This window comes from Ursus maritimus, unplaced genomic scaffold, assembly GCF_017311325.1.
Source record: "Ursus maritimus isolate PB19 unplaced genomic scaffold, ASM1731132v1 scaffold_22, whole genome shotgun sequence".
NCBI classification, from domain to species: Eukaryota; Metazoa; Chordata; class Mammalia; order Carnivora; family Ursidae; genus Ursus; species Ursus maritimus.
In genome coordinates this window covers 5718241-5742595 of record NW_024424675.1, presented here as the reverse complement: position 1 = coordinate 5742595, position 24355 = coordinate 5718241, and positions in this window count along the sequence as shown.

The window sequence follows — 24355 nt, the reverse complement described above, 5'->3', positions numbered from 1 at the left end:
AGCATGGTACTGGCACAAAAACAGACACATAGATCAGTGGAACAGAATAGAGAGCCTAGATATGGTCCCTCAACTCCATGGTCAACTAATCTCCAACAAAGAAGGAAAAAACATCCAATGAAAAAAGACAGTCTTTTCAATAAATGGTGCTGGGAAAATTGAACAGCTATGTACAGAAGAATGAAACTTGACCATTCTCTTATGCTATACACAAAGCTGAACTCTAAATGGATGAAAGACCTCAATGTGAGACAGGAATCCATCAAAATCCTAGGCAGTAACCTCTTCTACATCAACTACAGCAATGTCTTTCAAGACACATCTCCAAAGACAAGGGAAACAAAAGCAAAAATGAACTTTTGGGACTTCATCAGGATAAAAACCTTCTGCACAGCAAAGGAAACAGTCAACAAAGCAAAGAGGCAACCCACGGAATGGGAGAAGATATTTGCAAATGACACTACAGATAAAGGGCTGGCATCCAAGATATATAAAGAACTTCTCAAACTCAACACCCAAAAAGCAAATAATCAAGTCCAAAAAATGGGCAGAAGTCATGAACAGACACTTCTCAAAGAAGATGTACAAATGGCTAATGGACACATGAAAAAGTGTTCAACATCATTAGCCATCAGGGAAATTCAAATCAAAACCACATTGAGATACCACCTTACACAGTTAGAATGGCAAAAATTAACAAGGCAGGAAACAACAAATGTTGGCGAGGATGTGGAAAAAGGGGAACCCTCTTACACTGTTGGTAGGAATGCAAACTGGTATGGCCACTTTGGAAAACAGTGTGGAGGTTCCTCAAGACATTAAAAATAGAGCTATGCTATGACCCAGCAATTGTTCTACTGGGTATTTACCCCAAAGATACAGATGTAATGAAGAGAAGGGCCATATGCACCCCAATGTTCATAGCAGCATTGTTCACAATAGCTAAATTGTGGAAGGAGCTGAGATGCCCTTCAACAGATGAATGAATAAGGAAGATGTGGTCCATATAGACAATGGACTATTACTCAGCCATCAGAAAGGATGAATACCCACCATTTATTTGCATCGACATGGATGGAACTGGAAGGGATTATGCTAAGTGAAATAAATCAAGCAGAAAAAGACAATTAACCTATGGTTTCACTTATTTGTGGAACATAAGGAATAGCATGGAGGACATTAGGAGAAGGAAGGGGAAAATGAAGGGGGGGAATCAGAGGGGGAGATGAACCATGAAAGACTATGGACTCTGGGAAACAAACTGAGGATTTTAGAGGGGAGAGGAGTGGGGGGATGGTTTAACATGGCGATGGGTATTAATTAGGGCATGTTTTGCAAGGAGCAGAGGGTGTTATACACAAACAATGAATCATGGAACACTACGTTAAAAACCAATGAGGTACAGTATGGTGACTAACATAACATAATAAAAAAATTTTTAAAAAGTAATCTTACAACCAATCCTTGTTAAACTCACACTTATCTTCATTATTATCTCTTCACCATTTACTACCCCTAATTCAAACCCCTTTGTCTCGTCAGTTCTTCACAAATTTTTCATTTCTTTGTCTAAAAGGTATAAAAGCATCTTGTTCCTGTCACTTCTTCAGGTCTTAAGACAATCCACTTGTCTTCTCTAGTGACGGCTCCCATGTACATGTAAAAATTCAACAAAATTTGTATGTTTTTCTCCTGTTAATCTGTCTTTGTCAGTTTAAATTTTTGGACCCATCCAGGGGCCCTAAGAGGGTCAAGGAAAATTTTTTCCACCCCCATAAATGCCGATACTACTTATAGACATCCCAATGACTGAGGGTATATGAATGGGGAGGCTGTGTAATAGCGAGTGAATCTGGCCTGAGCAAGGCCAAACAGTGTCCAAGAAATGGTGTTGAGCTATATTCACCCTGGAGAGGAGATAAGGGTAGTTATATTGCTCAGAGGGCTCAGAAAACCTGTCAAAGTTTGCAAACCTCACCGTATTAGTACCCTATCTGTCTCCATGTTCATTGTTAGTGCATACTGAGGGCTTTTTACTGCATGTACCTCCAGCTCTCCACCTGAGAGCATTCTCTGGTATGCTTGGTCAAAGGTGGGTAGGCAGAAGTTCATACCCCTGGAAAAAACCCTCAGCAAACCATGGTGTTATTTGATAGGTTCTTACCCCCACTTCCTTACCACTGTCCCCAGGATGGGACAGCTCTGTGCCATTTCTACACCATCTTGATTGATCCTCAGTTGCCCACAGTGGTGCCCTCATCTATCCCATATCCTTTATTTGCTGGCTTCTCTTTCCTGCTTCATTTCCCCATTCCTCTAGTGGTACTTCCTGGGGCCACCTCCCAAATAAACTATGTGCACTCAAATTCTCATTTCAGGGTATGTTTTTAGGGATTCCAACCTACAACAAATCAGTCAACACCAGATAACTGGTATTTTGCATCTAGACATTCTCCTTTAGCAGAAGGGAAATTGGAATCACTGTTTATTGGACCATGAACTTTAATTCTTAGCCTTTCTGGGGGAAGGGACTCTCTGGGTCTACTTGTCCAGATATAGGTAAGTTACCGGTGGTTTGCTGTGGAATGTCCCCCAAGTCCCATGCTTGTTCTGGGCCACCACTTTCACTTGGCGTGTTGTAGTATCTTCATGTTTCTACCAATCAAGTGGACATGCAGGGACAGTTTGTGAGAATCAGCTTTGCATTGTTTGGTAGCTCTGTTGATGGAAGAGGGCGTGTGGTTGCTGTGTGGCATTTGGAGGCAAGGCCAGATCTAGGGATGGAGGGTAGGTGGCAGCAAAGTCTTGGTCATATCTGTTGGAGCTTAACATCCTCTTTTCCTTGTGTTGGAGATGTATTTCAGGCTCACCACTACAGAAGTCTGAAGTTTTTTTTTTTTAGTCGTGACTGTTGAACAAGCTGATATCTGCTATCCTTGAACTCAGCACCCTCTATGGCCATATTGTTTCTGAAACTGTTTACACAGTCAAGTTTAAAAATTTAAAGCCAAGAAAGAAATGATTCCAATAAAAGCAAATTAGGGAGGACTTTTAAATCTTACAAATCCACTTGTCTGAACATCTGAGGCCAATAATTTTAAGTGCATGTGAGTAAAAGTAATTGGTTAACTCCCATTGACTTTCCTTATATCCTCTTTCTGAGCCTGACTCTTCTATGGCTCCTCACGGAGGGAAGTCAATGGGACTGAAATGGTTTCTGGTAACTGATCCCCAAGTAGGCAAATTAGACCAAACCAGAGAGCCTATAAAACATCAAATGTACATCAAAAAATCAGGACAGATGTAACTATTGATTATGAAGATCAAAAAGTGATTCTAAATAACTGATAATATGAGTACTATTGTCCTTTAGGTAACACAGTCAATTATCAAAAGAGCTGTGAGAACATTTTGGGGGGGCAATTTTATTCCCACAAATGTTTTAAAATTTCCCTGTAAGATCATAGGTGAGCTCCAATCTCAGCTTGTTTGAGTGTCTGAAATGGGCCTTCCTAACCACAGCCATCATTGTGAAATCTTATGTCTTTTTATGTTCTTTCTGGACCTATGATTATTGAGAGGGTGATCTTGAGAACAAAGTTAGGAGTGACATAAGTAACCAGTCCATCTGTAATTATCTTTCATGATAGGTTGAAGGGTCTTGGGCAGCCTTTTTCATCCCAGAGACCCCAGTAGAGTCAGAGAATGTGTCCAGTACCAGAAGTTCTTGATAATATGCTAAGAATACAAAGGAGTCTCCCCTTGGGATAGTGGGAGCCTTTGCTGAAAGGTTGAAATGACTTATATGGTAGAGGAGGGGGATTGGATCAAAATACCCCAAAGATACAGATGTAGTGAAAAGAAGGGGCACCGGCACCTCCATGTTCATAGCAGCAATGACCACAGTAGCCAAACTGTGGAAAGAGCCCAGATGTCCCTCAATGGCTGAATGGATAAAGAAGATGTGGTTCATATATACAATGGAATATTACTCAGCCATCAGAAATGATAAATATCTACCATTTACACCGACATGGATGGAACTGGAGGGTATTATGCTAAGTGAAATAAGTCAAGCAGAGAAAGACAATTATCATATGGTTTCACTCATATGTGAAACATAAGGAATCATGCAGAGGACAATAGGGGAAGGGAGTGAAAATTGAATGGGAAGAAATCAGAGAGGGAGACAAACCATATGAGACTTTTTTTTTTTTAAGATTTTATTTATTTATTTGACAGAGAGAGACAGCCAGTGAGAGAGGGAACACAAGCAGGGGGAGTGGGAGAGGAAAAGCAGGATCCTAGCAGAGAAGCCTGATGTGGGGCTCGATCCCAGAATGCTGGGATCATTCCCTGAGCCAAAGGTAGATGCTTAATGACTGTGCCACCCAGGCACCCCGAGACTTTTGACTCTGGGAAGGGAGTTGTGGAAAGGGAGGTGGAAAGGGAGTTGTGGAAAGGGAGGTGGTTGGGGGTTGGGTAACTGGGTGGTGGGCATTAAAGAGGGCATGTGATATGATGAGCACTGGATGTTATTATTATTTTTTATAATAATTTTTTTATTATATTATGTTAGTCACCATACAGTACATCCCTGGTTTTTGATGTAATGTTCCATGGTTCATTAGTTGCGTATACCACCCAATGCACCATGCAATACGTGCCCTCCTTACTACCCATCACCAGCCTATCTCATTCCCCTACGCATTGAACATTATATTACAAACCAATACCTTGGCTAATTGAATTTAAATTAAAAAAAAAAGGTACCAGAATGAGCACAACCATGAACCATGCCCCCTTCTGCATTAAATCTCTAGAAAGTACAGAGAAGACATAAAACACATTCATTATGCCTCTCTAAAATGTCACATATTGCTTTTGATGGACCTGAAATTATGAGGAATGTGTAAAAGTCAGTAAGGAGATGAGATCAGATTGAAAGTGAAGTTCACCAATCAGCAGGCGAAGATTCTTTAGAAAATGAGAGCAGTCCAGGGGTATTGCACTAGGGCTCCAGCAGAGCTCAGAGCTTGAGGTTGTCAGACAAAGAGAGGGGCCCTTGGGGTCTCTTGCCCAGGCAACTGATAGGGTATTGCTAGAGCAGCCAGATGGGTTGCCACCTATCTTCATCAAGCAGCAGTAGGCAGGTGGGAGCATCTGTAATTGGGAAGGAGGACAGTGTACCAGGTAGATGCTGCTGTCAGGAATTGACAAGCTACTGGCACATAACATCTTGATATGAAGTATCTCCCAAACACCTGTAGTATTTCCATCAAATTCACGAACAAGACAAAGACAGCACAGACATCACTACTATTAAACATTATACTATAGGCCAATGCAATAAGAGTTAAAATGAGATATTTGGAGATGATATGATTACTGAGAAAAATCAAAGAAAATCGAGTGACAAGTTATTAGAACTAGTTAGATTTCTATAAAGCGGTCTGATGTAAGCTCCACATAAAAAGCCAAAAGATTTCTTAAACATTAGCAGTAACAAATAAGAATGTGTAATACAAACTGTGATTCCATAACCACAAAATTAGAAAATACCTAGAAATAAATCTAACATCAAATGTGTAAGAAAGATCTACATGAAAAAAATTACAAATCTTATGAAAGGTCACTGGTAGAGATCTGAGGAAGTGAAGAGCAATATTATATTTCTATACTATTTGCCAATTCTCACTAAATTAATCCATAAAACACAAAAGGATTTTTAAAAAGCATAAGAGGGAGTGCATTATAGATTCTTGCCTTATCTACTATAAAAATATATCATGATATATATTATATGCAATAAATTAAAGGTCAAATGCACAAGTTATAACTATGAAAGAATTAGAAGAAAATATAAATATAAGAGCATTTGTTAATAAGCTTGGGTTTGAGAAATTTTCTTAAGCAAGATACAATGTGGGGGGGGAACATAATTGATAGATTTTAATAGATTACATCAAAATTAAAGCTTCTGTATAACAAGTGGTATTATAAAACCATTCAATTACAATAAGGTAATAACCAGCAAATATTTATAACACATGGCAGTTAAATGATTAATATCCAGACTACATAAAGCACTTCAAAAAGCAATCAGAAAAAAGATAAAACAAGAGACTATGGACTCTGGGAAACAAACTGAGGGCTTCAGAGGGGAGCGGGGTGGGGGATTGGGATACGCCAGTGATGGGTATTAAGGAGGGCACATGTTGCATGGAGCACTGGGTGTTAGATGCAAGCAATGAATCATGGAACACTACATAAAAAACTAAGGATGTACTGTATGGTGACTAACATAACATAATAAATTTTAAAAAAAGATAAAAGATAAAACAGTGCTGTATACAAATGAGCATGTCTGAATCACAGAATTACCATACACTTAGAAGTGCAGTCAAAATATATTTTACTTTATTTCTCTATGCTTAATCTTATCTCCTCTATTGGGATCCCATAATTTTGTGTAAACTTAACGTGAACTAATACATTAAGCAGTTTCTTTAGGTACACACCAGTCTCACTTGGATAAGATACCTAGGCTTTCTGACTTCCATCCCTCCTTCTTTGCACACTAAGATGCATCTGAGTGTGTCAGCAAGTCTGTGGCTTGTGTGGACTTGTGATGATAAGAACAACTAGAGGATTCACGGGGTGCCTGGGTAGCTGGGTGCCTGGGTGGCTCAGTCAGTTTAGTGTCTGACTCTTGATTTCAGCTCAGGTCATGATCTCAGGGTCTTCAGGCCCTGTGCTCAGCAGGGAGTCTGCTTGAGATTCTCTCTCTCCTTCTCCATCTTCCTCTCCTCCTGCACACACACACTCTCTCTCTCAAATAAATAAATAAATCTTTTTTTTTAAGAACAAGTAGAGGATTCATATGTTGGCTTCTGGATTGTCCCTCATGTTGCCTCGATTGGTGGATTGTGGCAGTCCAGGTGCCACCTGTCCCATGCCCAAGTCTTTGATCTCCATTGGCATCTGCTGCTGAAGTCTGCATCAATGTCTTGGGTTCTGGTCTCTCTCCCAACTGAGTCAATATCTGTGGCCCATGGCATGATCCCCAGCTAGCCACCCAGATCCCTTGGCACCTGGAGAGGCTGCAAGAAACTCTGGGTTCCATCAGTGCTACATGGAGGGTTGCCAGATAAAATACAGGCTACCCAGTTAAATTTGAATTTCAGATGAACAACAATAGTTTTTTTAGTATAAGTATGTCCCAAATATCGCATGTCTCAAATATTGCATGATGCATAGTTACACTAAAAAATTATTCACTGTTTATCTGAAATTCAAATTTAACTGGGCAGTCTTTATTTTTATTTGCTAGATCTGTCAACACTAGTCATGTGGGAGCCAAGGGCTGCTTGGGAAGGTTTAACTCAAGCCCTTCCTTCTGCCTTCTGCTTCTTCTGCTACCTTGCACACTGAGTTGAGTTGGTTGTGCCCACCCCTGCTGGGGCTGGGGTTGAGTGTGAGACTATCTCCTTCCACAACCTGGAAGGGAAGGGAGGTTGACGTTTTCCTGCCTTTTGCTTTCCCCCCAATTCATACACATATCTCCACTCCTTCAACCCAGAGTAGCTGAACTAGAACAAGTGCCTCTTGGCAAGCTACTGGCCTCTCCTTTCATCTATTCCAGGTCTGCACCCCATTTCCTTATGTCCTCCAGCCACTTGATAAGTTAAAGGAGGGAGATAAAGGAATTGAGAAAATCTCTTTCTCTCTGCACACAGCCTGGGTTTAGAGCCCATTATCTTGCTGTGAACTCCAACCTTATTTTGAATATCAGAATGTGAATATTAATTCTTGGTATCACTGATGCAGATAATTCTAAAATTCCCCCCTGGAGTTCCCAGCCCCAAGTGCAGCTGAATTCCTCATGCTCACTAGGGAAAGTCCACTAAGGTATAATTTTCATGAAGTTAGAAACATGACTCTTACACAAATATAAAATGAACATATGCCAAAGGTTTTATTTAACTCATTAATTCTTAAAGGAGTCAGTCAGGTTCAAATCAGAATTTGAGTTACAGAAAGTTATATCCTCTCTGGGACAAAATCCATTTATATTGTTATGGACAGGAACCATTTACATTGCTACTACTTGTCTTCAGTTTCACTGCTACCCTTACAGTATGTAAAATAGCCTAACCAATGGAAAGTTAGCCAGAGGCACGCACCTCTATGGAATTAAATAATCCCTGCAGGGTCCCCTTGGCCATGTCCAGGTTGCCACTGAGAGGATGCCCAGGGATCTCTTGCTTATTCCCAAATCTTGGACAGTTTTTTCCTTAAAAATGTATAATATTCTCTTGAGCACTGGGTGTTATATGCAACTAATGAATCATTGAACACTACATCAAAAACTAATGATGTACTGTATGTTGGCTAACTGAACATAATAAATTTTTTTAACCTGTTAAAAATACTAGAAGATAACAAGTTCAAATAAGAGGAAATATGAATGGCCAATTAATATAATACTCTTGTATTATGCTCAATCTGACCAGCATATCCATCGGAAATCCATAAAAAAAAAACATAAGAATTTTCATCAGTTAATATTCCGGGTGGAGAAGAAAAGACTCCCATGCATTGATGTTGGAAGTATAAATTGGTTGAAATTTTTTTAGTACCGTTTGGTACTGTCTACCGAAATTTTAAATGCATAGGTATTTAACCTAACAATTTCACGTGTAGGTATATCTCCTAGAGAGACATTTGCAAACACACAAATGCACAATCATGTTAACACTGTTCATTCATGTACCAAACACTCATAAAGTGCTTACTGTATGAAGCTCAGAGATGCTTAAGATAAATCAGTGAGCAAACTAGGCAAATATCCCTGCCCTGGTGGAACTTGTATTCTCATGGGGGTAGATGGACAGTAAACAATTAATATAAGGAATTTGTAAATTCTCTAGTATTTCAGAAGATAATAAATATAAAGGAGGAAAAAGTTTTCCTCGACCCTGTTAGGGTCCCTGGCTGGGTCTGAAGAATAAACTGGCAAAGATTAACAGGAGAAAAGCACACACATTTATTTAAAATAAGTTTTATATGACATGTGAACCTTCATTAGGAAACGAAAACCTGAAGAAATAGACCTGTGTATTTTTAGGCTAGGTTTGATGAAGAGTGGAGAGTCATGGAAGAATATGGTAGGTTAAGGAATAGAAGCTAAGCATAGTAAACTGGGGGAAACTTATTGCTAAATTCAGATGCTTCTTGCCATCCCTTTGTCTTTGGAGATAAGAATGCTCTTTTTTCTGGGTGTAGGGAGAGCACCTCTCATGTGAGGGTTTATGACCTATTCCAGGAAAGAAGGGTGGGAAGTTCAGAACGAACTTCCTGCTTCTACTGTTTTCTCAAACTCCTTCAGGTTAACATATTCAAGATGCAAAGGTGCCTTATTCTGGAGTAGCGTGTCCTGAACTCTATCAGTAGAATCAGAAGTACTTGGTGGTGGTGGTGGGGGGGTGAAAGTGGGGAACGGGTTTCAAAATTAAATAAGGCGGTTGGGGTGGGCCTCACTAAGGTGAGATCTGAGAAAGCCTTGCAAGGGCAAAGACCCTGAGCAGGGAGTGGGCTTGGTATGTCTGAGAAATAGTAAGAAATCTTGTATACTTGGAGCAAGGTGGATGCAGGCAGGGCATTTCTTGTTCCATTAAAAAAAATAGCATTTATTTTAAGAAGCTAAAAATAAACTTAAAAATATTTGATAGCTACAGTCATTGACTTTCTCAAACTCTACATGATAATGCTTCCATCTCATTTTTTTTAATCATAAGAAACAATTTGTTGTACTGATGTATGACAAAATTTTAAAGGTTCCAAAAAGTATAAAGTCAAGTACCACTCAGAGATAATCATTATTCACATTTTAGTGTATTTACTTCCTACCACCCCCTCATGCATATGCTGTTAAAGAAAAAAGTTATTCTGACACTTTTTTTAAATGGTAAAGAAGACTACTCAGAGCTGTTGTAGTAGGTGACAAGGCTGTTGCCATAGCAGACAGAGATTGGGCTCAACTCTGAGTACAGCAAGGACAGGTGGTGATTTATCCCCAATGAGCAGAATGTGAGGGGTCAGTGGGTGAAAAATCACCTAAAGGAGAAGTCAAGGGTGGGGGGATTCTTACTGAAGACCGGCCAGGGTGATCCCATATCATGACTCTTACTAATGCAGGCCTACGCAAGGACAGGTTCAGAGGAACCTAACTGAAGTTTGGTCAAGGAGAGCCTTTGTCAGTGCACTGGGGACAAATGAAATACTTATTTAGGAAAGACCCTAGACCCTCCTTCCATCTGTTGCCACATGAGCCCTCCCCAGCAGAATGGGAAAGCAGAGAAATGGAAGAACAAGGATAGTAGAATCTGAGTAAACCAGTGGTCTTGAAGGTAAAGTAAGCTGAGCAGAAGACAAACCCTGCTTGCCCTAAGGGAAGAGGGGAAGGTAGAGTCAGAGAAAAAGGATGGGAACCTGGATATTATATATAATTTGATAAAAAGTGAAGCTGTAACATTGGGTATTGGGATTAGTATTTACGGTTCCCCAGGGAAGCACTGTTTTTGACAGATAATCGAGTAAGGAGCTCCTAATTAGCACCTAATGAAGCTAGCCCTGACTGTGAAGATACAAGATCAACTTTGTGCTGTAAGGCTAGTGGCTCTGTGTTTAATTTGCTGTTCAGGTACTAATCTGTTGTGTAACCTTGAATAAGTCATTCAACTTGCCCAAGGCTTTACTTTCCTTTTCAGTGGGTAAAGTGAATGAGTGGAACCAGTCCATTTATAAGCATCTAAGAGTCTATAAAATTAAAGTTGTTGTGAAATGAGATCTGTGCTTTCCCCTTGTCTTGGGCAACCTCACCCCATTTCACTTTGGCAAATGTATGTGCCTTCCCATTCCTTCAAAATGGTGTCTGGATCTTTGGCAGCTGTTTGTTCCTGTGGTCTCTCTGGAAGAGTTCTTCCTGTTGCCTCATTGCACCAACCTCAGGGCTCTCCGAAACGGCAGACTAGTGATTGCCAGGATGTGCCATGGTGGTCAGAATATTGAGTCTGGACTAGGCTGAATCTGAGGGAAACGATTTTTTAATGAGTTTGTGGGCAGTGAGGTGATCCATGTGATGGTAGGTAGAACTTAATGGAGATGCTTCCTCCTTTCTCTTCTTCCATTTACCCTCTCCTCCACCCTGCTTCCCACCAGAATTGTACTACTTAATTATCCTTGCTGATAAAGATTAATTGTAATCATTCAGCTTGTGAATGAGTGAAAAGAGAAATTGCATGTGAGTCATCCAGAATCTTCTTCCAAACCTTGCTGGAAACTAAGCTGTGTTTTTTATGACTTCCATGCTTTGCAGGGACTCTAATTTTCCCCCATTGGTGACCATTACGGTGCTTTATATAGAACAGCCAAACAACGTGGCACATTAATCTTTGCAAATGACACAGTCAGACAGAGCCTTTATAAGCAGCAGGCTCTGATGAAAACATGGGCAAATGAGACACAACTTTAGCTTACCTGCAACACTGTTGCTTTGCATAGCTTTCCCCTGTGGCCCACACAACACTTTTGAAGCATCATGGACAATGCCAGCTTTGTCCCTAACTCCTGGAGGTAGGGACAGGGGGCTGTCAGAAATGGCCAGTTTAGAGCAGGATGTGGGCATTTGACCTATTACTCATAGCCCCCTCTGCTGCCCCCTGCTCTGGGCCACCATCTCTCCCCTAGATTATTGCAACAGCTTTGTGACTGGCCTCCCTGTTTCTACAGCTGGCCTCAAAGTGTATTTTCAAATCAGCAGCTAGAGAGATCCTTTGATAATGTAAGTTAGATCATGTCACTGCTTCTCAAAGCCTACTCAGGCTACCCATCCCATTCTGAGTAAAAAACAGTCTTTACAATGACCCAGTTACTTCTCCGTGCCCTGGAAGAGTCTTTTCACTGGATGTTCCCTCTGCTGGGAATTCTCTTTCCCTCCCCTCCTTCAGTTTCTTCCTCAAATGATGTCGTTTCAGTGAGGTCTTCTCTGCTCTAAAGATGCAAATTTATCCCCCACACTCCCCTTCCTCTTCCCTGACACTTATCAACATCTAAAATACCATTTTAATTTAAGGCAAACAATTCACTGGATATTTTCAAAATTGCCCATTTTACATACTATAATAAATAAATTATCTATCTATCTATCTATCTATCTATCTATCTAATTATCTAACTATTTCACAATTGACTATTGTACAACATGGAAGTTAGGGGCGGCAATCTGCTATGCAGTTGAAAATGTGCATATAACTTTTGACTTCCTAAAAACTTAACTACTAATAACCTACTATTGACTGGAAGCCTTACCAATCATGTACATAGTTGATTGACACATATTTTGTATATTATATGTATTCTATACTGTATTCTTAGAATAAGGTCAAATGGAGAAAAGAAAATGTTATTAAGAAAACCATAAGGACATATATTAAATCATTATGTTTTATATCTAAAACTAATACACTGTTATATGTCAATTACATTTCAATAAAATAAATGGGTATCAAAAAATCTTAAGGAAGAGGAAATACATTTACAGTACTGTATCCTATTTATTGGAAAAAATCCACATATAAGTGGACCCATGCAGTTCAAACCTGTGTTGTTCAAGGGTCAATTGTATACTTACTACTATTATCATTTACTGTTTATCTCCCCCAAGTGAAATCAAATTCACAAAGTTGGGGCTTTTTGTCTGTTTTGTTCCCTGTTCTTGGGATTATATCCTTTTGAACAGTGCTTCACAAGTTTTAACATGCCCAGGAATCACCTGGGGATCTTTCTAATTCAGTAACTTTGGGATGGGACCTGAGAATCTGCAACCATAACAAGCTCAGGTGGCCCACATCTGGAATAGCCAGGCTGGCATCCATGTGGATCCCCACCTACAGGCAGGGCCACCAGTTGTTTTCTTTCCAAAGCCAATTTCAAGCTCCCAGTTCGGTTGATGGCATCAGAATCACACGGGAGATCTTTCAGCTAGATTCCTGGGTGCCTACCTCAGAGGCCATGATTGAGTAGGTCAGAAGTAGGGCCTTGGAATCTTGTTTTATAAGCTCTCCAGGTGACTGGAATGTGCAGCCAGAATGGGTTACCACTGATGTAGAGAAATGAAGAACTTCTTGCAGTACAGATGTGATTCTGATTTTGTCAAATTATCATCTAGTGAATACAGAATGAAAATTGACGTCTTGATTGAAAATAAAAAAATTCTTTTTCCTCATTTGCATCATTTGGTTGGCCTCCAAAAGAATCTAATGATTTAACAGAGAAAAAAGGAACATGTGTATAATCAACTCCAAATATACCCATTCATCCCTTTAAAATTCTATTTAGTATTATGAAAATAACACAAGCACATGGTAAATAATTCAAACAGTAAAAAGATATGCAATGATAAGCAAGCTCTTCCATCCTGGATTTCTAGTCTCATTCCTTGGGGGAAATTATTGTCGACTATTTCTTGTGAATATTTACAGATAGTTTCTAGACACACACACACACACACACATTTTTTTGCTTATTAAAAAAGGGGAAAGCACTTTGTGCCAAGCTTTTCCTTATCACTATGTGTCTTGGTTGGCCACATATGCCGATTGTATTTTCTAAGATGGCCGCAACCCTAGGTTGCCTCTAACACACTGCCCACGAGATGTAGGATTTGTGATCTTTTCCTTGGAATCTGAGTGGGCTTGTCACTATGTTGGGAGTGACACTATGTCACTCTTAAGGCTAGATCATTATAAGTGATACAACTTCCACCTGGTCCTTTGAGATTCTCAAACGTGGAGCCCAGTCACCAAGAGAGACCACACAGGAAAGCCATGTTTAGGTTTTCTGGCCAACAGCCCTAGGCCTACTCTGAGACAACAGCTAGCATCACCTTCCAGAAATGTGTGGGAGTGAGTGTCAGATGATTCCAGCTCCAAGCCTCAGGCTACTCCAGGAAAAAGCAGAGGGGAGCTGCCAAAAAAAAATTGGAGATAGCATTTTCTGATCCTATTTAAGGGTGACACAGCAGGAATTATGGGAGGATGCTATAACCTGAGTGACATTTGTGGGTGACCTTGAGTCAGTCATTCTGTATGAGTTATGCTAGGTTAGTCATTGCAGCAAAAGCAAACAAATTTCACATCTTACAATTTCACATCGTCAGTGTTTATTTCTCACTCATATGACAGTTTAAGGAGGAGCAGGTAGGTCTTCTCCACACCATGACCCTGGGGATCAAGTTTCTTTCCATACGGTGGCTCTTCCACCTTTGAGAACCTCCTTGGAATCTTTTACTGTATCCTATTCATTTAACTGATCTATCAGTAAAGAAAGAGAATATGGAGGATCATATAGGAAATTGTATGGCTCAGCCTTCAGTGAATTCTATCACTTCTGCCCACAATTCACTGACCAAGACCCAACCATCTGGCCTCATCCTCACTGCAAAGGAATATGGGAAAGATGGTCTTCTTGACTACTCAGGGAGAGCATCTAGCTGGTTTCTGACACACAGTGCCTTAATTTCCTCTCTGTGGATGAAGATAATAATAATACCGACCTCACCAGGTAGCTGTGAGGACCAAAATGTAAGCAGTTGTTTTATCATTGAAGAAGTTGAAAGGGCTGTACACATTTGAAGTATTATGGCATCTTCCACCAGAGAAATTACCTGAGATGATAGACACTTTACATCATCATTCTGGGGTCCTCGTGGGTAATGGGCAATGATAAACCATTGCCCCTGCCCTGGGCTGTCTTAACCTAAGCACTGGCAACAATTGTCCTATACCAACAATTGCGTCTCCCTGGTGGAGAAGCAACATGTTATACAAAGCAGCTCACCCACATGGTATTTAAGCTCAAAGAAAGAAATATCAGGAACGCAGTTGGTCCCTCACCAGGCAACATTCAAGTGGGACATTAAGCAAAGATGCACTTGTTGTTTCTGTCTTCAGCTTTGTACTACATTGGTGGCTACCCAGGCTCTGTTTCCATAGCAGCATAAAAACTTCATATAAACAAGAGCAAGAGAAAGATTAAGTAAAAGGAGCTGAAAACAAATAATGTCCACAAGACTTTCTTACTTCAGTAAGGTGCTTAAACTAGGGGAAGCCCAGTCTTTTCATCTGTACAATGGGGATAATAATACCCGAGCTGCCTAACTTAAGCACTGTGGAGAGGATCATTTAAGGAAATGCTCTGGACAGGGCTTTATAAACTACATAAAATGTATACTGTAAAGTGGTGCGCAATGGTGCTTTTCCTACTGTTGCTTGAGAAACGGTGGGCAATGGCCTCATTGTGTAACTAAAAAATCACGACCATTTTATTGATTATCAATTTTCTGTATAAAACTTGGAAGATACAGGAAGGTATAATTATAGCTTCTGCTACTGAGTAATTTCTATGTCCAGTTGATTCACCCTCAGGGGATGGAAGTAGGATCCTGTCTTCCTTCTTGCATAACAAACAGCTGAGCAAGCCTATTAGATCTGAAGTACTCGTGCTGCTTGCTTTATCTGTTTTTTTCCAAAACAAGCAGCTCAGCAGTTTGATTACATGTGTCAGGGCCTGAAAAAAGTCCATTTCCTTTGGGCCTATATGTTTCTTCCTAAGAATCTTTCCTAAAGATATAAGTACAGCCCAGATTTAAAGGTCCCAAGTTGGCTACTGGAGGGTTATTTATAAAAGTGAGATGTTGAAAATGTAAACACCTGTCATTAAAGTAATGATTAAGTAAATCATGGAACATTCCTACAGTAGAATATTATGGAATTCCCTAAGAGTAATGTTTAAGTTATATTTTTAATGATTTGGAAAATTGCTTATTACATAAATATTCACAAGATGGTGAATGCTATATAGTTTTATCTCCACTGGGTTCAAACTGTGGAAAAAGGACAGGGAAGAAATAGGTCAAAAGGAACTGCATTGCTCTGGATGGTAGAATTATGAGCAAGTTTCTTTTTTTGGTGTGTTCTTCACACCCACCACCCACTTTTCTGTAGTACTTTTAAAAGTTTTTACATGGAAAAAAAAAGTTTCTACATAGAGCAAGATTAAAAAAAAATAAAGTAAAACACTGAGTTAAGTTTAAAACTCTGCAAATTGCAAATTCCTCTCACATGGATGTTCCCTATCTCAACTCCATTTGTCTCATTTATTTACAGTTTCATTTGCTTTTTCTTATAAATGCTTATGTAGCCACTGGTGCCACTAGCACTAGGTGAAATTCAATTCCAAATATGTAAAGGCTGGAGCCAGCCACTCACCAAGGCTTCATCTGCTGAGCGAATCTTCAAAGGAACTGAGAAGTAAGTGGTTCTCATATTGAATTTCTACCTTCAGGCACAGGTCAGAAAGCACAATCAAATGTTTTCCATAACGGCAAGCGTATCTTTCACAAACAAGATTAAGAGGAAAAGGAAGTATAAACATGGATCCAATTATAGCTGCAGCCTGTTGGAGATTAACCTCCATGAAGAATCAGGTCAATTTAGAGAGGACAGTTTTGCTGAGGATGCAAACAGACTTGGTTTCCTTTAGAACTTGATAATCCCTGTGAAGGCTCAGGGGAGTAAGTTTCATGTGAATGGAGACTGAATGTCCTTTTGAGGAGTTTGCGTAGAGGATAGTCAATGAAACAACCTATAGGCGGGATTTCCATCATTAGAAGTGGAGTGTCCATATGGAACAAAGCATTTCCAGAATCATCTTGTCTACCTCATCTATTCTTGCTGGCTTCCCCCAAAGGCCTCTAGAAGACTAAGTCACATATGGAGTGACTTCTGAGCAGAAGCCAATAAAGTCAGATGTGTACTATCCATATGTGTCAGATACGAAGACAAGGAAATTATTTGTTCTGAGTGTCAGTATTTCATGAGGCCTTGCAGAATCCTTGACAACCAGGACCCTACAGATATTCACCTTGCATCTCTCCTGGTGGAGAAGATGAGTCAAGCACAGATTTCACCTATTAGATATTGCTTTAAAACTCTAAATTTGGGTTTTGCTTGGAGGGTAGATTTAGTAACTGTAATGGTGTTTGTTGATCCTAGGCATCTCAGAGATATCCACACTTGAAAGGGATCTTTAGTTGAACACATTTTGTTGCCCACGGATCTTTTGTGACTAATGTCTGATGTTGGTATATCAAGTAAGGCTGGTGTTAAGTCTTGTGGTCGTGAACTTTTCTGGGACCAGGGGTATTTGTTAAGGAGGATGTTGTACATGGGACAGTCTGGTTTGGGGGCTCAACCAAAACTTGTACTGATTTACTTGCACTGTTAAGACTTTAATTTCCTTGTCTCTCTCATGATGTGGTTCCTGGCTCTTCACTTTGCATTTCTCCTCCTCTGTCCCCATGAGGGGTTCACCAGCATCCCTTATCTTCCTGGGCTTGTTCTCAAATTTCCCTTTGTCTGTCTGACCAATTCTGGGTAAAGCCACTGCCCTTCTTGTTTTGAGCCCAAAGTCTTCGTCCACATAAGTTCTTATGATAGGTCCTGCAATGTCTCCTGTCATGGAGTCCCTGCATGGTGACCTGACTTGTACCCCTGCACCCTTCAGGTCCTGGAAACCAGTTCTGCTTTTTCAGGATCCCTGCCAGATATTAGAGCCCTGACTCTGAACCCAACTTTCTGGTGCCAACCACTTCTAAATCTCACCACTTCCCCATCCCTCCTGGTGGGAGTGCACACAGAATGGTTGTCATCTCTGCTATTTCACTCTGGGTCCCCAGCTTTCAGATCCTTTTCTGAAATGCAGCATACTATTGACCAACCCTGACAACAAGCTGCAGGGAGCTACTTCCTACTTGAGTAGGAGCTTTTCAAGTGACTCTATTCCACCCCTCAGATCCAAGAGATGAGGGCAACTAACTAAGGATGCTGCTACACAGAAGCTAGATCAAGTTGAAGAGTGGATTTTCTGAGGTGGAGAGGCTTTCTCAATGACATCAGCTTTTTACCCCAGCTTTCTTGAAGTATAATTGACAAAACTATATATATTGAAAGTATATGATGTGATGATTTGATACATGTATACATTGTGAAATGATTACCACAATCAAATTAATTAACACACCTGTCACTTCATATAGTTATCTTTTTTTTGTGGTGAGAACATTTAATATTTATTCTCTTAGCCAATTTCCAGTATACATTATAATTACTGTGGTCACTGTGCTATAAGTTAGATGCCCAGAATATATGCATTTTGTTACTGAAGTTTTGAACTCTTTGACCAACATCTCCCCATTTCCTCCACTTCCCAGCTTCTGGAAACCACCATTATACTCTCTATTTTAATCAGTTCAATATTTTTTTTTCTTTTTGTATTCCACATGTAAGTGATACTGTTCAGTATTTGTCTTTGTTTGGCTTAACATTAGCTTCTGATTCAGAAGCAAAGATAGATCTCCCTGCATGACAGACAGGTCATTCAGGAAGGCAAGACCAAATTACAAGGATGGCCTTGCAACCTCTGATGATTGGGGTTGTACTGTCAAAATATCTTCACCACCATCATGAGGTTTCATAGTCAACTGTGAAGCATATGCCCCTTCCTAAATAGAAAATTGAAATCCAGATTATTCAGGGAGAATATCCTTCATGTGTGGGGTAGCTGGATCACATAGCTCAGATCTTGTCCTCTCAAATGTGACCTTCCTCTTGAAGATTTCTTACTCATGTTCTGGCCTGAGTAGAGACACAGCTCTTCCCCTTAAAAGCATGATTGGCAAAGTCTGACTCTCAATAGAACTTCCCTACAGTCTTCTGGATTGCAGAATGGAAATATACACTGAAATTAACCACAAATTAGATAATCTGGCTATAAAGTACAGAGTTTTCTCGTTTTGTTTTGTTTGATTCTTGGGATGCTCTGCAGGGGATGTATTCATCTTAGGCCCTAGCTTTCTGATGTATCAAACCCTGGGTGGATGTTGAGAAGTCCATGGCTGAATTTCAGCAAGGTCCATCAATACTTTGAATTGCAATTGAATGTTTGTGTGCCTGTGCATTTTTCTGGGAATAGAATCTACAACTTTCATGAGATTCTCAAAGATTCCTTTGTATCTCCAAATGGTAGGCACCATTTTAACTCCTATAACAGTCCCACACACCTGGATGTCTCCTTAAAGTTAAGAGATTAAAAGCAGGAGACAATGGGTAGATCCTCTCTCCAGTTTCTTCTGATGGGTGATTGGCCCCAAGAATGACCATCTCTTTCAAGGGGGACCAAACCACACTGCTAACCAATTCAAAACACAATTCCAAGAGAAACATTTGGGATCATGTTTATTATAGAGCCAGCCTCTGTCTGGCTCTCAACAAGGTCCCCTACAAACCAAAGTTTCTCATTTTATGCCTGTAAAAACAGGAAACAGTTGTTTAAACCTCTCACATCTTTTCCTTCCAATTTCAATTGAATTGGGTTTTTAGAATGTTTAGCAAATTTTGTTTTGTAGAGAACCAGTGCAGAGATCTTTAACTTTAATCTGTTTTATGTTCTCAGAAGGTTAGAACAATTAATATTGTGGAAACAGTACCACATATAGTCCCAGGGATAGCTATGAATATAAAATGATACATTAGTTTAATTCCTCCAATGAATGGCTTATTGTCTCTGTCCACAAATGTGGCTTCATGGGTAATTGGCAAAATCACACAGATACTTTTCCAAAGAACCCACATTGGGCTAGTAGGAGATCAGTGGCAAAGTCACTGGTTCTGACTTGATTGATCAAATGTTAATAGTGACTGATAGGGTCCTTGCAAACTAAAATACCAATTTTGAGTTCCCATGGGAAGAATGCTACCCTTGGTATGGAGAGGCCAGAGTTATGGAGCTGCACTAGATACCAACAAAGTATGTAAACTTAGGTGAGTTACCTGGTCTGTCTGGATGCTTACCTGGGTTCTCATCTGTATAAAGAGGCTCTCTGAGATCCAGTGCAGCTCTGACCTCCACGAGTCTATTGACTCTACAAGTTTGAGTGGCTCTGAAAAGGCCTTGGGGGCAACACATGGCATTAAGTATGGGCAAAAGGAGCCAGGGACAGGGCACCACTACTGTGGGTTGGGGTGGTGCTAAAACAAGTTTCAGTGTTTGAATTGAAAAATATTGGGACAATGATGATCTTGTTTCACTCTCTGGGATGTTTAAGTGGACGGTCCAAAATTTATCCAATAATTGTATAATTTCCCACCTATCTTTGGCTTCATGAAGGCAAGCAAATTTGAGCTGATTTCCAGAAATAAGAAAGAAGCATAAGTGCTGTTGTTTATTAGGACCAGATTTTCATTTCCACTGTCATCTGTTTGCCCCAGTGCTCTCTCTCTGTTACTCATGGTAGTGATCTGAAATAACAGTTATATGCTGGACAGCTATGGCATGAACATAGGCTTCTCTTTTCCAGGAGTACTCAGATTCACTCCATGTCTGCCTCAGAGACAAGGCACAATTCCCAAGCTAGGAAAATATTATGAAATAGCTCTACACTGGGACCTGAATAATGGACATGCAGAGTGGTCCTCACTTGAAGACATTAGTCAGCAGTTTAAGCAGCTTCCACATAGTCCTGCCAGTGATACACATGCTTCTCTCAGTTCTCACTTGATAATTTATGTTCGCAAAACCTGCGGTGATTTGGCAAAAGCTGAGTGTCCCCACCTGCAATGCCTACTAGCAAACTCAGGTTTGAATTTCAGAAATGTTTTTGATAGATGAAATTTACAGTGACCCCATTCGAAGAGACTGCGAATCAACAGAAGGCACCATTTATGATTATTTCCCAATGGGGTGAAGGAGAGCTGAGTACAGAGCCATAAGGAGACATACAGATGAAAATAAAGCTCAGTCATTTTATCCCTCATGTATTGAATGTTTTACTGAGGCCCAGCCAGTGACCTAGAAATTCATGGCCAGAAAGGTGATATTTCAAAATGTTTCTGAGAAAAGAATTTTCAGTATATACTGCTGTCAAGTACAAGAAATGCTAAACTTCACACAAATGCAAATCAGATACAGAGAGCCTATCCTAAATGAGTTTAAAGGGCAAAGAAGTTCATAAATAATCAGGACACGTAGTGATATGGGTAGGGGTATTTGAGGAGGTGTGAAGAGCTGGAGCCATGATACAGTGGTGGAAGTTGCCAGAATTTCCACAAGATATTGCACAGGAAACTGTAAGCTCAGCTTGGTTGGAAACCAGGTTGAAAGAGTAGATTGGACTCAGGACCCGTTCACGGTGTTTTTGTTGTCACAGGCTGGGAAAACTTTAACATTTTTAAAGCTAACATGGTGGCCTATTGTCTCATGGAAAGCTTTTGGGCTCTTGGAGGCCCCCAGTGGTCAGGAGGCTCCCAGGAGACCATATCCCGGCTGGACTGTCTTTTGAAACTTTTGAGATACTCACTGAACCTCCTATATAAAAAAAAGCTGTACAAGGCATTACAAGAAATCCTAGGAAGAATCACTTCTAAGAATCTTGGAGTATAGTAAGTATCTTAAGAAAGATGTAAGGAGAAAGAAAATAGATGCTGAGCAAGCACTTGATGAATGTCAGCATCTCTTTCTGATACAACTCTTTGAACTAAGATGAGAAGAACGGATGCTTAATTTAATAAAGATGATTGCAGAAGACACTTGCTGTTTGGGGTCACTCCATGCCTATTTTCTAATGTGCTTAAGCCAATTAGCATACCCTGTCCTCTTGGGCCACAGGGACTTGTTTAGGAATGAGTGACTGTCCATTGGGCTGATGTGACATGAAGATATTTCTTCCAGCTCCTGGAAAAGCAGATACCTGGAGGTATGTTCTCTTTCTATTCTATGTGAATAAGCACACATGTAGCCCTGAGGGGCCTCTGGTGGCCATCCTGGAACCAGGAGGGGAAGTGCGCCTTGGACCTAAGACTGAGAAGAGGAACGATTGATTGGAACAAGCCTCTCCTGAACTTGCTGTGGGACCTCTCATTTGTTTCATAGGCCAATTTGAGATTACTTTTCTGTTAACTGAAAACAGCTGAAAGATTGCTAATTGATTAAACATTGATCTTCAATTAAGAAGAAACATCACATCGCATGGAGAAACTTTAGAGACATTCTCATTAAAGTCAGAAACAAGAAAAGATTGCCACGGTCCCTGCTGTAATTCAATATTGCTTTACATTGCATTAGCCAATGAAGTACAACAGATTATGGACAATGAATTTTGGAAAGGAAAACTTACAGATGATATTATCATCAGTTACAAATCATACTATTTTCCATTTAAAAAACTTAAAATAAGCAACCAGAAAACTACTGTAAGAGTTGACATATATGGCTGGATATCAAATACAGGGGGAGCAATCTGTAATTCTCCTCTATACCAGTAATTATCAGTTATAAAAATACAATGAGAAATGAGTTCACTCACAATTGCGACAAATAATATGTAGAACCCATACTTAAAAATTAACAGCATTTAACAGAGGCAGACATTTCAGAAATATACTTGAATAATACACAATGTTAGTGGAAATGCAGGCCCACCAGACATTGCTATCAATTGTAACAAAAATGATATATTCATTTTTGGAACTCAGTGAGGCAATGAATACCAAAAGCTTTAACAGCTTAAGAGACAAAACAAAGCACTTTGTTTCCTAGCCTTTATTTGTCCAGAAACTTATTCTAAGAAAATTATAAGATCTGTTCAAAGATTTAGTTCCAAGGAAATGTTTTATAAATACAGGAAATAATCAAAATGTAGCACAAAACAGATTAGGCAAATTAATTCTGGCATATTCATCCACAATGGGATAGTCTGCAATTATTGCAAATATGTTATAAAAGTGCGTTTGTTGGTTTAGAAAGATATATATGATATAGTAATTGAAAAAGCAGTTCACTGAGCAGTATGTAGAGTGTAATCTCATTTTATGATTTTTTATTTTTTGTAGTTTTAAGTTTTTATTTAAATTTCAGTTAGTTAACATGCAGTGTAGTATTAGTTTCAGGAGTAGAATTTAGTGATTCTTTCACTTGCATACGACACCCAGTGCTCATCACAACAAGTGCCCTCCTTAATACCCATCACCCATTGAACCCATCTCCCTGCCCACCTCCCCTCCAGCAACCCTCAGTTTGTTCTCTATAGTTGAGTCTGTTTTTTATGATTTGCCTCCCTCCCCCCCATGTTCATCTGTTTTATTTTTTAAATTCCACATACGAGTGAAATTATATGGTATTTGTCTCTTTGACTGACTTATTTTGCTTAGTATTATACTATCTAGCTCCATCCACATCACTGTAAATGGCAAGATTTCATTCTTTTTTGTGGCTGAGTAATATTCCATTGCATATATATGCTACATATTCTTTATCCATTCATCAGTTGATGGACATTTGGGCTCTCTCCATAATTTGGCTATTGTTGATAATGCTGCTATAAACATCAGGGTGCATGTATCCCTTTGAATCTGTACCTTTGTATCCTTTGGGTAAATACCTAGTAGTGCAATTGCTGGATCAGAGGGTAGTTTTATTTTTAACTTTTTGAGGAATGTCCATACTGTTTCCCAGAGTGTCTGCACCAGTTTGCATTCCCACCAACAGTGTAAGAGGGTTCCCTTTTCTCCGCATCGTCATCAACATCAATGGTTTTCTGTGTTATTAATTTTAGCCATTCTGTCAGGTGTGAGGTGGCATTTCAACATTGTTTTGATTTGCATTTCCCTGATGATGAGTGATGCTGAGCATCTTTTCATGTGTCAGTTAGCCATCTTTATGTCTTCTTTGGAAAAATGTCTATTCATGTCTTTTGCCGAGTTTTTAACTGGATTATTTGTTTTTTGGGTGTTGAGTTTTATAAGTTCTTTATAGATTTTGGATACTAACCCTTTATCAGACATGTCATTTGCAATGATATATGATTGCAATGTCTTCTCCCATTCTGACGATTGCCTTTTAGTTTTATTGATTGCTTTCTTTGCTGTTCAGAAGCTTTTTGTCTTGATGAAGTCCCAGGAGTTGACTTTTGCTTTTGTTTCCCTTGCCTCAGGAGATATATCTAGTAAGAAGTTGCTATCGCTAAGGTCATAAAGGTTGCTGCCTGTGTTCTTCTTAAGGATTTTGATGGATTCCTATCTCATATTTAGGTCTTTCATTCATTTTGAATCTATTTTTGTGTATGGTGTAAAAAAGTGGTCCAGTTTTTTCCTTTGCATGTTGCTGTCCAGTCTTGCCAACACCATTTGTTGAAGAGACTGTCTTTTTTCCATTGGATATTCTTTCCTGCTTTGTTGAA